Source organism: Saccostrea echinata, unplaced genomic scaffold (genome assembly GCF_033153115.1).
Source record: "Saccostrea echinata isolate AGI-Se365-2 ecotype Australia unplaced genomic scaffold, CSIRO_AGI_Sech_v1 ptg000025l, whole genome shotgun sequence".
Taxonomy (NCBI): Eukaryota; Metazoa; Mollusca; class Bivalvia; order Ostreida; family Ostreidae; genus Saccostrea; species Saccostrea echinata.
In genome coordinates, this window is record NW_026889774.1 from 5,355,043 (window position 1) to 5,369,752 (window position 14,710).

Sequence of the window (14,710 nt, forward strand, 5' to 3'; positions counted from 1 at the left end):
TTGTATCTAAATAAAGATTTGTATTAGATGGCATTTCCGGAATTGTTCTACAGAAGCGGAATTTGACCTTTGCTGTTATTGGAGAGGGTTTATCAACTGAAATAGAAAACCTTTTTTGTGGGAACGATAGTCCCCAACAAGTCTACCCATTGATTAAAGATGATTTCACAATGTATCTCGTTTGTTTCTCATTGATGACAAGATTGTATCAGATTTAAACATATATTCGACCGTTAGGAGAAATATTGCAGATCGTTCGAAGATGTCATTTAAACAGAACATCTCTGGAAGAGGCAAATAGATATGGAATTTGGGGGAACGCTTTACATGAACAATAAGGTTTATGCTGCGTTTTTCCTAGAGAGTAGATAATGCACCAAGACTGGCCGTTTTAATGAGAAAGTATCTTGAATTGCACAATAATCACCGTGTCAGATCTCATCGAGAAAGATAGGAACTAGATATGTCTGCGAAGCACGAATACCTCCGAGCGTGGCCAAGGTCTTTATATGTAAATGGGACAAATTTAATTTTTAAACTATGCCTGGTTCAAATGACGTTAGGTCAGGGTCATGCCACACCATCTAGCACGAAATAACGTCTGGTCAAAAAGAATTTTGAAATTTTAAATAAGATTTAAAAAAAAAACGAAAAAAAGCTACGAATTAAATTAAAGAAGTCTCTCATGTCTGAGGACAGAACCCCCCCCCCCCCCTTTCACCTCTCTTCGACGATGTAGAGTACTTAAATTAGTAATAGAAAAGGTCTGTGACTGATCACAGAAAGAATTTCTTTAAATTATATATGACATCGTGTGTAGCATAGAAATTGTGAATGTCTTTGATATCATATGACAATACACTGGCAGCTTGATTGAATTGTATTCAGACCTTTAATACAACAAAATATTGATTAGGCTGAACCAAGAAACCTCATGTGAACATTATTCATTCATCCGAACTGATTTTCATTTTACGCAATATACATGTATATCGGATGAAGTCAGTTTACGCACTGTGTTTCTAAGAAAGGTAAAAAAACAACAACAACAACAATATAATTCTTAGATTACAGAGAAGGTTAATATATTTTGCATAAAATGAACACAATTAATACAAGAAAGGTATATAAAATATTATGTAATTATTGAATAATACAAGACAACGTTAACATTGTATTGAAAGTTTACTAAGAATCCTTTTGCCTGAATTCTCTGACGTATTTGCATCTAGTTACTGAAGAGTCTTAACAATAAAGAGGTGTCCTTCATGCAGTTTTAATACAGTGTATCAACTCCTTTGTAATGGCTAACAGAACAGTGTGTATGTATTGTGATAGTAAATAAAATCAAGATATTACTCTTTCTTAAAAAATGAGTATTGTCTTGAAATCAGTTCTTGTACATGAAAATTAAAACACGTGTTTCATGTGTTGTGGTTACGCTGTAAAGTACTAGTAATCTACATGTATTTGAAGGAGTTATCGAAATCTACACCATGCCTGAAAGATTATGGAGGTTGAATATGCATAATTAAATGCATTAATTATTTTTTACTTCCTATAAATCAGCAGGTCGACCTGCTTCAATGTTTTATTGCCATTTGTCTGGGCCCATGACAGCTTTATACAAATTATATGCCTTTTTTTCTAAAACCAAGTTTCACAATAATTAACGGTGTTTTATATCCGTGAACTATTTAGTGATAATTGTCATTTCATATTTTAATAAACACAAATTAATTTATGAAACTTGCATATAAGAATCTTTCTTATTTTCACAGATAAAACAATCGTATCTCTCTCTCGTTCACCTTCGATGCATTGTATGGATGATCTTTTTATAAACCTACCACTGAACACATGACATGGAGTGTTAAACCACTTAAGGTCAAGATCAACCAAAGTGTAGCGAAATTTTTCTAAGTAAAACGTTTTCATTGTGCTGCAATTTATTCCCATTTATTATCCTCTTTGCAACTTTATTCATTGTTTAGTGGACTGTGACTTCGATAAGTTGATTACACACAAAAAACTCTACAAGTTACATGTACATTCATTTAAAATTACATGTATATTGCAGCTAGGGTTTAGGCTATTTGCCATCAGGTGAACACATAAATTTGTAGTGATTATTTTCAGGTACATATAATACATCATGGATAGATTGATTGTATGTTGTTTAACGTCCCATTCGAGAATTTTTCACTCATATAGAGGCCACTATGTATACCGGTGAAGGGCTTCAAATTTAGACCTTTACTCGACATTCAGGGCCATTGAGCAGTGAGGGATCTTTATCGTGCCAACGCCTACCGTGACACGTGGCCTCGGTTTTTAATGTCTCATCCGAAGGACTCGCAACTTTCACTTCAAAGTGCCTTCGCTTGGCGAAGGAACAGTTGCTGCCTATTTTTATCGACGTAGGTTGACGGTGAGTACATCATGGAAGTAACTGTGAAGTAAATATGAATCTGGAAAGCATGAATTCAGAAATTTATTACAAAGAATGTTTTAAGCATTGAATTCTTATTTTTGGATGTCATCGGTCTTATAACAGCACCTGGCAGTACCGACGAATTGAATACCGCGCGCGGTATGATAATTTGTCGGCACGGACAGGTGCTGGACCGACGACATCCAAAAATAAGAATTCAATGCTTATATTTACATTCTCTAATTTTCTCTCGTTATAGTTCTTAATTTTTTTTTAATCTTTATTATTAATTTAGCGCCTTTCAGAACTGGTGTGTAGCAACCGCTAATGATGAAACGGTGCTTAATTAAGCGGTTGATTTTGTCAACTATTAATGCAATAATTTATTATATTAAGCGTTGCATTGCAACGCTTAATGATATTTCTATCAATAAGCAGCGTTTTATCATTTGCGGTTGCTACACTGGTGTGGTAAATAGACGTACATGTAAGAGCCGTTGTGACGTGGGAAGTTTTATATCGCAAATGAATATTGCGAGGGGGAAAATGACAATTGAATAAGTTAATACGGTAATTGTTTTTTAATTAAATTGAGCCAAAACAATATACATTTTGGTGTTCCTAGAGTATTCAAAATGCATATACAGGCCCGTAAGAAGCAATTTCACTTTGAGGGGGCACAATCATACATTTTTAGTTGGGGGGGGGGGCACTATCAAGTACCTTTCGTTGACAAGCAAAAAAAAGGTCATCACGTTATTATTGAGGGGGCACAAGCATATAGTACATGTAGCTATGTTTTCTATAGTATTCTATATATCGGCAAAATTATTGGGGGGGGGGTGGGCACGCCCCCCTCCTCCGGTTCCTACGGCCATGATATAGTTCCTACTTTGTATTCTACTACTCAGTGACAAGGTTTGGCGTGTGTTATAGAGTATTGAATGCTTTAGATTTTCAATAGATTTCATAAACAAAATTACGTTTGAATGTAAATATATAAAAATGAATACAACTGTATAATCATACATCATTTTAAATCAATGCAAAATGATAATTATTAATTTAAGCAATTGATATTTTTTACAGCAAAATCAATGTGATGTCAAATCGCCTCCTCTTTTATGGTTTAAGATAGGCCTTTCTAATTTCCTTCAATTGGTCTATTGGAATATTCTAATTCTGGAAAATGTTAAGTCCTTTCCTGAAATATCATATATAATTATTGTTGTAATAAAACAGTAAGACCCTACTTGAAATAAATTATACTTCCTGCTTAGAATCGATCACGAAATGAATTTTAACTTCCCAGATAAGATATGAGGAAGCTGAAAACCTTGATAGTAACACGATAAGATAAATTTGCATATAAAAATAACGCTCATTAATCCAGCGATTTCTGTTTTTTCAAATCAATATTCATTCACTGCATGTCATACATATGGATTCTAAAAATACTAAAAGTGCCGGGGAGCTTTGTTTGATCAGAGATAGCAAGTCGCGGCTGTAACTCTTGGGTCATTAGGACATAGGATAAGATGTTGCTTAAAAACGGAAAATATATCAAACTAAGCCTTTAATTATACGGTAATTCAACCAGATGAATTCACCTGTACTTTTGTTTTATCACTGCGCTTCAAGAGCCGATAGCTATAGGTGTCATTGATGCAACCAGTTTTCTCTCATACCGAACTACTTGTCACTAGGAAGTAGCAGGAGAAAATTACTTTGAGGGACTTATTGCTGTACACGATTTAAGCTAATTAAACACCACCCAAATAGTTAGCACTCAATAAAAAAAGTAATCTGTGCAGCGGATCGAACCCATCCTATCAATCATATGTGATCTTAAGTTAACGTAGGAACACCTCCCCCGCTTTGGGTAATGGTAGACTCCATGTACGGGTCCATTAATCATGTAAAATTCTACAGTTTTCTTTTGATGTTTTGAAAACGGGGGATACATTTCTACCTCGAAAATTCAGCGATAGCCGTTATTTCCTAGACTAACATGTGCTTGAATGTTGAGTAATGTTTTTGGAATGTTAAAATGACACGCTTATTTCAATTAATGTGTATTCAATTGTGTTATTTTTTTCCATGAAGGTGCACTTTTAATATTCATATCCCACCCACCAAGATTAAACATTAAGTGTGCCTTAATCCTAAGTAAGGAAAATAGAAGTGCAATTTTAAGTCTGTTATTTTCTTCTTTAAATTTTTTTTTTTCATGATTGGAAAATGGCCATCAACTAACTGACAGTTCTTTTATTTTGGAAAAATATAAGGTGATTTACTGAAAGGATATTAGTGTTTTTATAACCATTAAATGCATAATGAAATAAAAAATCTATTGTAAGTAATTTCCACACAAGATATAAATGATCTATAATGTATGCTCAAAAGTTCAGCGTTAAAGTTAAATTTAGTTCAATATTTGTATCATTTTCCCCCCAATATGATATTTTATGATCACGAAGTGTCCAGGTACGAGATATTTTTATTTTAACTTTTTCCTTCCGCGAATCCACAAGGCGTCATGCAGTGGACTTAATGTAAAAAATTACTTAAGTTCATAAATTATACGAAATTATTTGTATCTCTATAACATACCAAGGACTCGTTTTGCATTAATTCACTTTGTTGCGATTTTTTTTTCATGTGAATTTTTGTGCCCTTGAATTCTTTAGTGTACAATGTACTATGAAAATCGCTTTAATTAGATACAAGTTTTCATTTATCAGGAACTTCAGTTATTAATTACATTTTTTTTTTTTTTTTTTTTTGCTTTTCGAAAAATCCCCCTTTAATTTACTAGTCCATTTATCTTTAATTTTTTTGATTTATTTAAACTCACCAAAATAATTCGGTTAAATACTTGACACTATCTGTCCATTAACGATTTAATGAATAACATCTCAATACTTAGATATATAATATTAAATGTTAAAAAGATAAAATTAATGTTTCTATGCAGACGATCAGTTACCCCGCAGGCTAACTAGACCGTGCTGATTTTAACTACATGAGTGGCGCTAAATAAAGGCAATAAAATATAGGCTTTTGAAACTATTACCGACTCCTACAACCAAAAAATTCCACGGATGTGACAAATTAGAGTCATGTCACCAAGACTTATGTTCGTCTTTGATCAGAAACATCACCAGTCTAAATCCTACATCTGTTTATCGTCTTCTCTGCAAAAACAAAAAAAAAAAAAGTTTTAAAATATTTTCTTGACTTCAGGTGCGTTTGTACCAAAACTTGCATATCACTTCGTCTGCCACTGTCAAACGAGATCAGCCAACGGTCATTATTGCACGCTGTGACGTCATGACACGTGTACTCGTGCTGGAAATCAAATAACTTGCTAATTCCTTTAATCTTTAGTTTAAACATATTGATGAAAGTTTCCTAGAATGTTCTACCCGTCATAAAAACAAAATCATGACAAAGAATGACATTTCCAGAATTTCAGCTTAATTTAGAACAAAGAAAACAGCGATTAGACGAGAGTTGAATCATACACATTGGCGACTTTTGTTAGAAAAGGTCATGATTTTCCTTTCATTTCAAGGTTTGCAATGCATTCTTGTCTTATGAGTCTCCAGTGCTGTTCCGGTAGAATTGGGTACTTTCTGTTTTTTTAGGTTATTGATTTGTATAATGCCTGTTGTTGAAATCTCCGTATTGCAGACCGGAGTGGAAATGTCCTTGTAAAAAGTCTGACTATGAGCTTAAAGTTAACCAATAATGCATACATTGGTGGCGACTTTTCACCAAATTTGCTTGAGATTTTTCTTTAATTATGTCCTTTTATGGAGTCGAAAAACCTGCAATGAAATTCATCCGCATCTTCATCAAAGACGTTAACTGTCTGTTCAAATCGCCGATTTTAGTCATTTGGGGATTAAAACAATGTTAACCTGGACGATCACAGGTTATATGGTTATATTTTACTTCAGAGATCACTGAACAGAAAAAGAAATCAACACCTTGTATAATCTTGTTAAATTTATAATACAGTTTTGTGCATGTTTTGAACCTCATTGTATTAACAATCCCCTCTACCATAGGACTTTGCATGAATTGTCATTGTATCAATTATGTCTATTTTTTATGTATCAATCCCCCCCCCCCCCCGAACTAGAATCATTTTTAACTTTGTGATAAAGACTTGATATGATGTTTTTTTTTTAATATCTTTTAATATAACCTAAGCATTAGGAAATAAAAAATTATTTTGCAGAATTAATTTATTAATTGCAACATCAAAGACGCTTTCAAAAATAAAAAAAAAATTAACTTGTTGATACATGTAATTCGTCATATTAGTTCACAACATAGAAAATACCTCAATACCTCACACACCTGCTGTCTTTTTGGATTTGCTTTTGTATATATAGAATATTAATAGCAACAGCCGATCTATTTTCCCTACGTTAGGGAGATTTAAATATATTTATAAATCCAAGAGGGCCAAGGATAATGTCTTAATAACGTACTTCTTAAAACCACAGCATATCGATATATTTAGGAGATTTATCTGCTTAATGTGAAGTATTATATCGTTATTTCCTAACTTTATGCAATTTCAACATTTGTTGTGTATTTCTGGGTCACTGTATGGAAGCTTTATTTATTCATTTTTGTATGTTCCTGGTATTGTACGTAAATAAATGTTGCTGACGTACACTGTTAATTAAAAGGAAATTTATTTTTAAATCGTCTGTATTTTAATGTAATAAGAAGTTACTGTCAGCAAATTACTCAGATATCCTTTGCAGTGTTGAGTGTACATACAGAGTACATACAGAATTTTAAATGGAAAGCTAAATATTTTACTTACCGTGCCTACTGTGTATAACAAATCGTGAAAATCTTCAAAGCGTTGCTGAGCCGTTTATTTTATTTATTGGATTTTTTCTTTAACAAAATTAGCTACAATTTAATGATTATTTTCTTACATAGATACTGGCTTAATCCCATCAATATTTAAAATTGTTTACCTTTTCTATTCCTGACAACAGTTTGATCGAAATGGTACAGCGGCCAAGACCTTGTTTACTTTATAAAAAAAATATATATATAGGTAATATTTACCTTGACAGCGCATTTCCCTCGTATTAATTACCTAGGTGCAAAAAGTAAACTATACACTCTTCATATGAGAATTAATGAGGCCAACGTTCATGCAGATATGTATATTAGGTTATTAAAATCAGTTTGATAGTCTGTCGCATACCAAACTGACAAAAATATTCCTTTAATAAAAGCTAATGATGAAAAAGAGATAATTTAAAAACGTAAAAGTGTCAAAATCTATTTAGAAGATAAACGAGTAAAGGGTGACAAAATATGTGACACTTTTAGAAATATTAATTGAATTTCACTTCCAATTTATCTTAATCTATTTATCTCTATATAAATGTTCCATGTCAAGATGCTTTAATTGCCATGAGGAGAAAATAAGTATAGTCTGTATTTAGGTAAACCGCATAAATATGAATTTGATTTATCATACCACAAAAATCTCCTGTAAAGAAGAGAAAACTCCCTTTAACTTATAAACCTGTGTATACATCTTTTCCAAAAATAGACGTGCATTATTGAACTTGAACAATAGCATTGTCAATTCGTAACTTTTGATCAGATAAAGTTTATTATTAGCAGTAGTCTTATTTAAAAAAAAAATCGTTACAATCACTTGCACTTTTGTATCTGGCTTTCTTGTAACAAACCAAGAAGTTGCATTTTTTCCATATAGGTAGTAGGCAAACTTTTTGGAAACTTTTCTCCACGGATTTCCGTCCGATTCCGCCCTTTCTTGCGACACTGTTGACGTCATAATGATCTAGTCGTATTTTTTAAAGCTAGACTTCATTATGATGATTTCGAACGAATATGACAGTTTTGAAATCAAAATGACATGCTTCCGTGTTGTAAAAATTAAGATAAATATAACCACACAGAGTTAAAACAATTAATCTCATGATGATAATCCTTTTTCTTACGTCACATTGTCTTTATTTCTAAGAATTTGGTCCATATCAGTGATGCATGTTTTACATTAGAACTATGTACAATCGGGAATGAGAACCGTTTCCCTGAGAATAAAAGAGGACCGTAAGGTAAATAAGACCGTAAGGTAAATAAGTGGACATTTTGTACTTAAATGTAAAAATTGTTTGCAATTTCGAATTCCACTTCACCCCTTTATGAAAAGACCTCTTCAGTATCGCAATATTATATTGAATTTATTGGTCCTTCATTAATTACCTCAGCAGGTTGTCAATTTCATCGTTCAAAAATACGAAGCATGGGCACTACAGAGATACATAGAGGAAACATTATATTAAGAAGGTATGGCACTTTACATATATATAAACATACATGTACACTAAAATAATATTACCTGTACTTACAATCATTAGAGTGATAATCGCCACTTTGGTGTTCGATATTCTTTCAATTGTGATACTATATTATTATGACCTTTGGTTGGAAATAGTAACCATTGCATCAATATACCGTAATTACGAATAAGAAGTCAAATGCATACTATTGATAAGAATTGTTTGATCCGAAGTTCGCTTGTTAACAAAATAACATGATAAAAACATAATTTGATGGCGCCATCGCTCATTTACAACTTTTGAAAGATGAGCATTTCTCTCGGGGAAAATCTGATATTCGTATTTTTTTCTAATTCTAGTCGAAATGTAGCATGGAAAAAAAGTAAATTAATAGCTTCTTTACTGCAATGTGTGCTTGCACATAGGCACATTTTAAATATGCGCATAGTCATGGAAAGTGATTTTTTTTTTTTTTTTTTTTTTTTTTTCAAATGAACACTTAAAATTCTTGCCTCGATGGGTGGAGAGGTAGACACATTATGCTAATAGTTTAATTCTCATATATGTTCTTCAAAAAAAAAAAAAAAAAAAAAAAAAAAAAAAAAAACACCGTCCTTTGAATATCTTCACCGGAAGAAAGGATGAACTCCACGTAATTGAAACACAAATATTGATGGAATTTTGATACCCACAAATTTGTACACAATATGAATACCTCAGGGTCGGATTACTTAACTCTAGGTTTGTCGTTTATTTAACATCATACACAATACCGTTTATGCAGCTATGGCAATTTATACACAAAATACGGGCGTTAAATTCAAATATTTGCGCTTTTGATCTAAAAATTCTCATGTAAAACCGAACAATTGCATAGAACTTTCTGGAATGGGTATATGGTCAGAAAAACTAACCAGCAAGGTCATGATATTATGAATCATAAAAATTTTGAAATGTCCATGCATGTACTGAAAAGAAGATGACGTCCATTTAGTATTTAAGTAAAATCCTCCTTAATCATGAACACTACAAAGACGCAAGAGTTCATTGCTAAGCCTTTGTACTTATTTGTTTGCTTTTAAAAAAATAGTTGAATTGAAGGGGATAGGGGATTATCGATTGCCTCACCTTTTTTATCTTTAGTCTCCCTTACCCAAATGTCTATCACATGTGAAGAATTTCTCACATCTAGGGTATGGCCAGAATGATGTTCATGTACAATACATGTTGCATGTCAAGTCTTAAAATAAAATTGAAATAATATTTTTGAAATAGTGAATTCAAACTCGTGAATAATGGATAAGACATGTCATATTTAATCTTAAATCATGAGACAACACATGACCTGTGAAGTAGTAATTGATAAAATTTATCACCTGATGTTTATTTGCAAAGATAAAAAATTACAATACTTTTAATTATAGTTTTTAAAAATGACTTCATAGAGTGAAATAGATTCAATTCACTTTTCTGTTACATACTTCAATTTAAAGTTGAAAATGATTACATGACAATTTATAATTTGCTATTCAATCATTTGCATTGCCATATTTAGATTTTTGAAATGAGTAAAAGACATGCTTTTGTGTTTCCCTTTTTGTCCTTGTTTAATGGGGAGGAGGGGGGGGGTTGTTTTATTAGCATAGTAGTAACTTCCATATTCGAAAGTAAGTTTTCAAACGAAAATGGATGTATCCCCGTTTTTCTCGGTCTGTAAAAAAAAAAAAAAAAAAAAAAAATCGGGGATATGGCGCCACCCCTTAATTGCTTAGATCAACTTGCATGAATTTATTCAAAATAGCTGAGACCAAAATCTAAATCTGTATCATTTAAAGCAATAATTTTGAAATATAGACTGACAAGAACTCCTACTCCAGTTGTGATATTATGTGCAACGTCTGAATATTATAACCGCAAATGCTGGTAATAAAAATTTTTTTTTGTTACATCGTTTATCATTTTATTAAGTTGGACACACACAGCGTCAAATGTTGAAGACAAATTACCTGTAATCAAACATTTTAATTAATTAATTAATGTTAAAATCTACACGACGTAAGGATTCATTAATTTGACTTTCTGTAAGAAATTATAATGAGTCCAAGATCTAGATATACATTTTCAAAATAGCCAATTATTAAATAAATTTTTCTCACTTATGTTTAAAAAATATGTTTTGCATTACAATACGTAAACTAAAATTAAAGAAATTTAACTTCTCTTAAAGCATGCATATCTTGCTAGTAGCTAATTCTGCATAAGCTTTATAATTCAACTCTTGTAGATTACTCGGCTGTCAAGTTGTAAACTTTGAAATTTACAATTTTTTGTAGGCCTACTGCCACCCGGTTGATTTAAACTTACCATACAATATGAAACTGTCCACACAAAGAAGAGAATCGAACTTTTCAGTTTTTAAGTCAAGTAACGAAACCAAAAAAAAAAAAAAATGCTCGAGAATTTTAAAGCAAAATATCAAATGAACGATTTTTAAAAATTCTAACTTACTTGACATAATTTTCATAGAATCTCTTAGATTGAAAATTCATTAATTTCTCCTAAAATGAAGATCTCGACTTCACAAACAGTGGCGAATGTATATTAATAGAACATTTAAACAGTTTTCCACGGGGTTTGGGAAAATTTTGGAAGGACAGATGTGGTTTTGCTTGACAAATACACCAGCATAATTTTCAGGGCAATTAGTAAATTCGAGGAAAAGACGAATTCATATGTTCCTCGAAATCGCTACTTCTCATACTTTCAACTACGTTAGCTCTCTGGTATTCTTTCTTTCTTTTCTTTTTCGTTCACCACGAAATCTTTCAATTCAGATTCCGATAGTGAAGTGGATAGTGTATACATGTATGTATAAAAACTAAATGTTTTTACGCTTTGGTACATGTCAGGTCGCTTTGCAGTGTTTAATCCATCTGAATTCCATCTGGATGCTTATTTCGTTCATGATACAAAAACTTCTAGCTACCAAGTTACTTCAAAGAAAAGCATCCACGCAGTCTAGATACCGACCACTCCTACAGGCCTCTATTTGTACAAACTCAAGATGAATTAAATAAGGATTTTTTTTTTCATTGAATTTAATCTTTGTAAAAAAACTTAACAATGTATATAAAAATAAATACATAAATATTTGTTCAGTAAAACGACATCATGTTTACACATTTGAGCAGAACATGTCTGAAAATCAGTACATAGAGATGACACATTGACTAGAAAATTTTAGACATTGTCACAATTCTGACTGCGTCAAGTTAACTTCACAATGTTAAATCTTTGCACGTCCGCCTGATCACGGTCTCCGGGTAGCACTGGGACATTCCCAGGTAGTCAAAAGTTCATATAAATTAAGTGTAAAACATCACATGTATAAACGCTAACAACAATGGCTTTCAAATAAATGCTGGGAATAAATAATAATAAATAAGTTAAACAGAAAAATTCAAAAATAAATAAATATAATAAATCTCTCTGTCTCTTGAGATTCACTGGAATTCATGTCCGAAACAGAGACCACATATTTGGGACTTGGAGATGTCTTCTGGTTTCCGTTTCCCGAATTTGAACACGAAGCTGCACAGCACCGATTTCCGACCAAATGGGAACTCTGGCCGACTGTGTTGAACACATTCTATTTCAAAGTTCAAATCTTTTTCCTCTTTTACCTTCTCATGTGTAAAGTTTGCGAATGTCGGACACTGCTTTGGCAGAAAATGCTCGGAACTGGTGAAACAGCCAAACTTGAGATGTTTCTGCTTCTGCTGTTGCCTAATGTCATGGAGACTCCGAGCCCGATCTCTTGATCCTGAACGCTTTCCAAGACGGACTCAATCTGGAATTCTTTTGGTAAAACAATGGCCATCTTCTTTTTTTTAAATCAGCAAATAAAGGTTCCAAGAAATTTGAAAACTTAAACGTTTAGTGTCCTTGTAATAAGTTATTAGTCACTGGCAATAATATCGCTGAGATTGCAAGTCTTTATCGCTTCTGTTTTCTTGTAGTGTGTTTAATAAACTGAAAATCCATTGCTTAAACAAGACCTTATATACTATCTGTTGTGTAAAATGTACATCCCTTAAAATAGAATTATCTTACATCATGTTCACTTCATTCATGAGAACCAACCAATCGCAAGCCGAATCGATATGGCCCAGCCTATGAATGAAATCATATGTCGCTCTGCGCGTGCCTGCTCATGATCCGTTTACGCTAGTGTTTGTATATTCTATCGTAGTAACAGGTGAATTTCCGGAACAATGATTGCAATACCAGAAATATGGATTAAGAATGGAAAAATTTGGATATTAAAGATTTCCTGCATTCCTGAACTCTAGAAACATCTAACGAGTGCAAAAGGATTACACTACTGTCTAGTGTAATTTCATTTTTAAGTAGGGATATATTTTTTTAAATGTAAATGCTTATCGTAATAAGATATGGAAGCTGTCTCTTCCGGTAACTACCTCAGCCACTGTACACAGGCAACAATTATAACTATTATAATGCACTTTAACTTACTATTAATGTCTACTGTATATAATTTGAAGGATATTCCCCCGAGATGAATTAATTCATAGTAGTTGTAGGTGGATGTACATGGAAGAACCCAACCAAATATGGAAAACATATCAGATTTATCACTCAGAAATAGGGGTAAATAAAATCTGAAGAAAAAAAATCCCTATTAATCATATCCCCGAGCTGTCATAAATCGGAGACCCACGTTTTTTTTGAATTCATAGTATTTATTATGATGGATAACCACCCTCACACAAAATATATCAGAAATTAGATTTTAAAATTCATAAATGATAATTATTAATGATTATTGTGTTTTATATTCAAAGATTGTTTATAGTTCTTTCGTAATCACAGTGACGGGTGGATCTTGGTTCATGAGATTTCATCATGACAAAGACTTACACATATAAGATCTTAATTTCTCATTATGAAATTAAGTCATATTTTTCGCGCCATTTTTGGAGTGATGAATTCTATTTCCAGAGTACTTTCATCAAGCTTTGTCAATTAGATTGAAACTCCGGCAAGAAAATCACCATTATTACGTTCGAACGTCATACATGTATGTAAGTTCGTTAAACCCTTTTATTATATTCCTTTCTGTCTTTGAATTCTGCATATATAGATATGACAGAAATAGAAAACACACAGAGTACAGATCTTTTGGTCTGTATTAGTTATTTAGTACATCAAAGTAAAAAGAAAAAAGGTTTCACTAATATTTTTTTTTGTCTGGAAATGCCATCGTGATGGGCCGCGCTATTGATGCCAAATTTATGTGTCCTAATAAAATTGAATCTCTTTGATCGGAAATCCAGGAACTTCTTGAAATGAAAACAATATTAGTAAGAAGAAGAAAATGAAATTTTCGGCGGGTTACTGTTAATGAACAAAAATACAGCACATCGTACTTCTTATTTTTAACTTTTTACACTTCACTAAAAAAAAGCAATAAAAAAAGTTCATTAAAATTATAATGGCTAAAAAAAACCAAAAAAAAAAACCAAAAAAAAAAAAAAAAACACCAATCCACCAAACGACGTAAAGGGCATCAGGCACGACGACCTTCCATCTAAATCGAATTACATGTAACTGTATTTTATTTTGTTGAGGTAAATCAGGGACACATTACATTGTTATGATAGTATAGACTTCTCACTTTCAAACGATCTTCGATGCACTTCCATACTGCGGTTTAGGTATCAGTTGCATTACATTTAATAATCTTCTCTGGAATTTATTTTATCCCTATTCAACCTTTAATGCAGACGACTAACAATGTCAGTCTGAGTCAGGTGAAATATTTTTGGCATTTAAAAAATGCACATTCCAATAAATGACCTACACATGACCGTGTCGGATATATTAATCCTAAATGGTA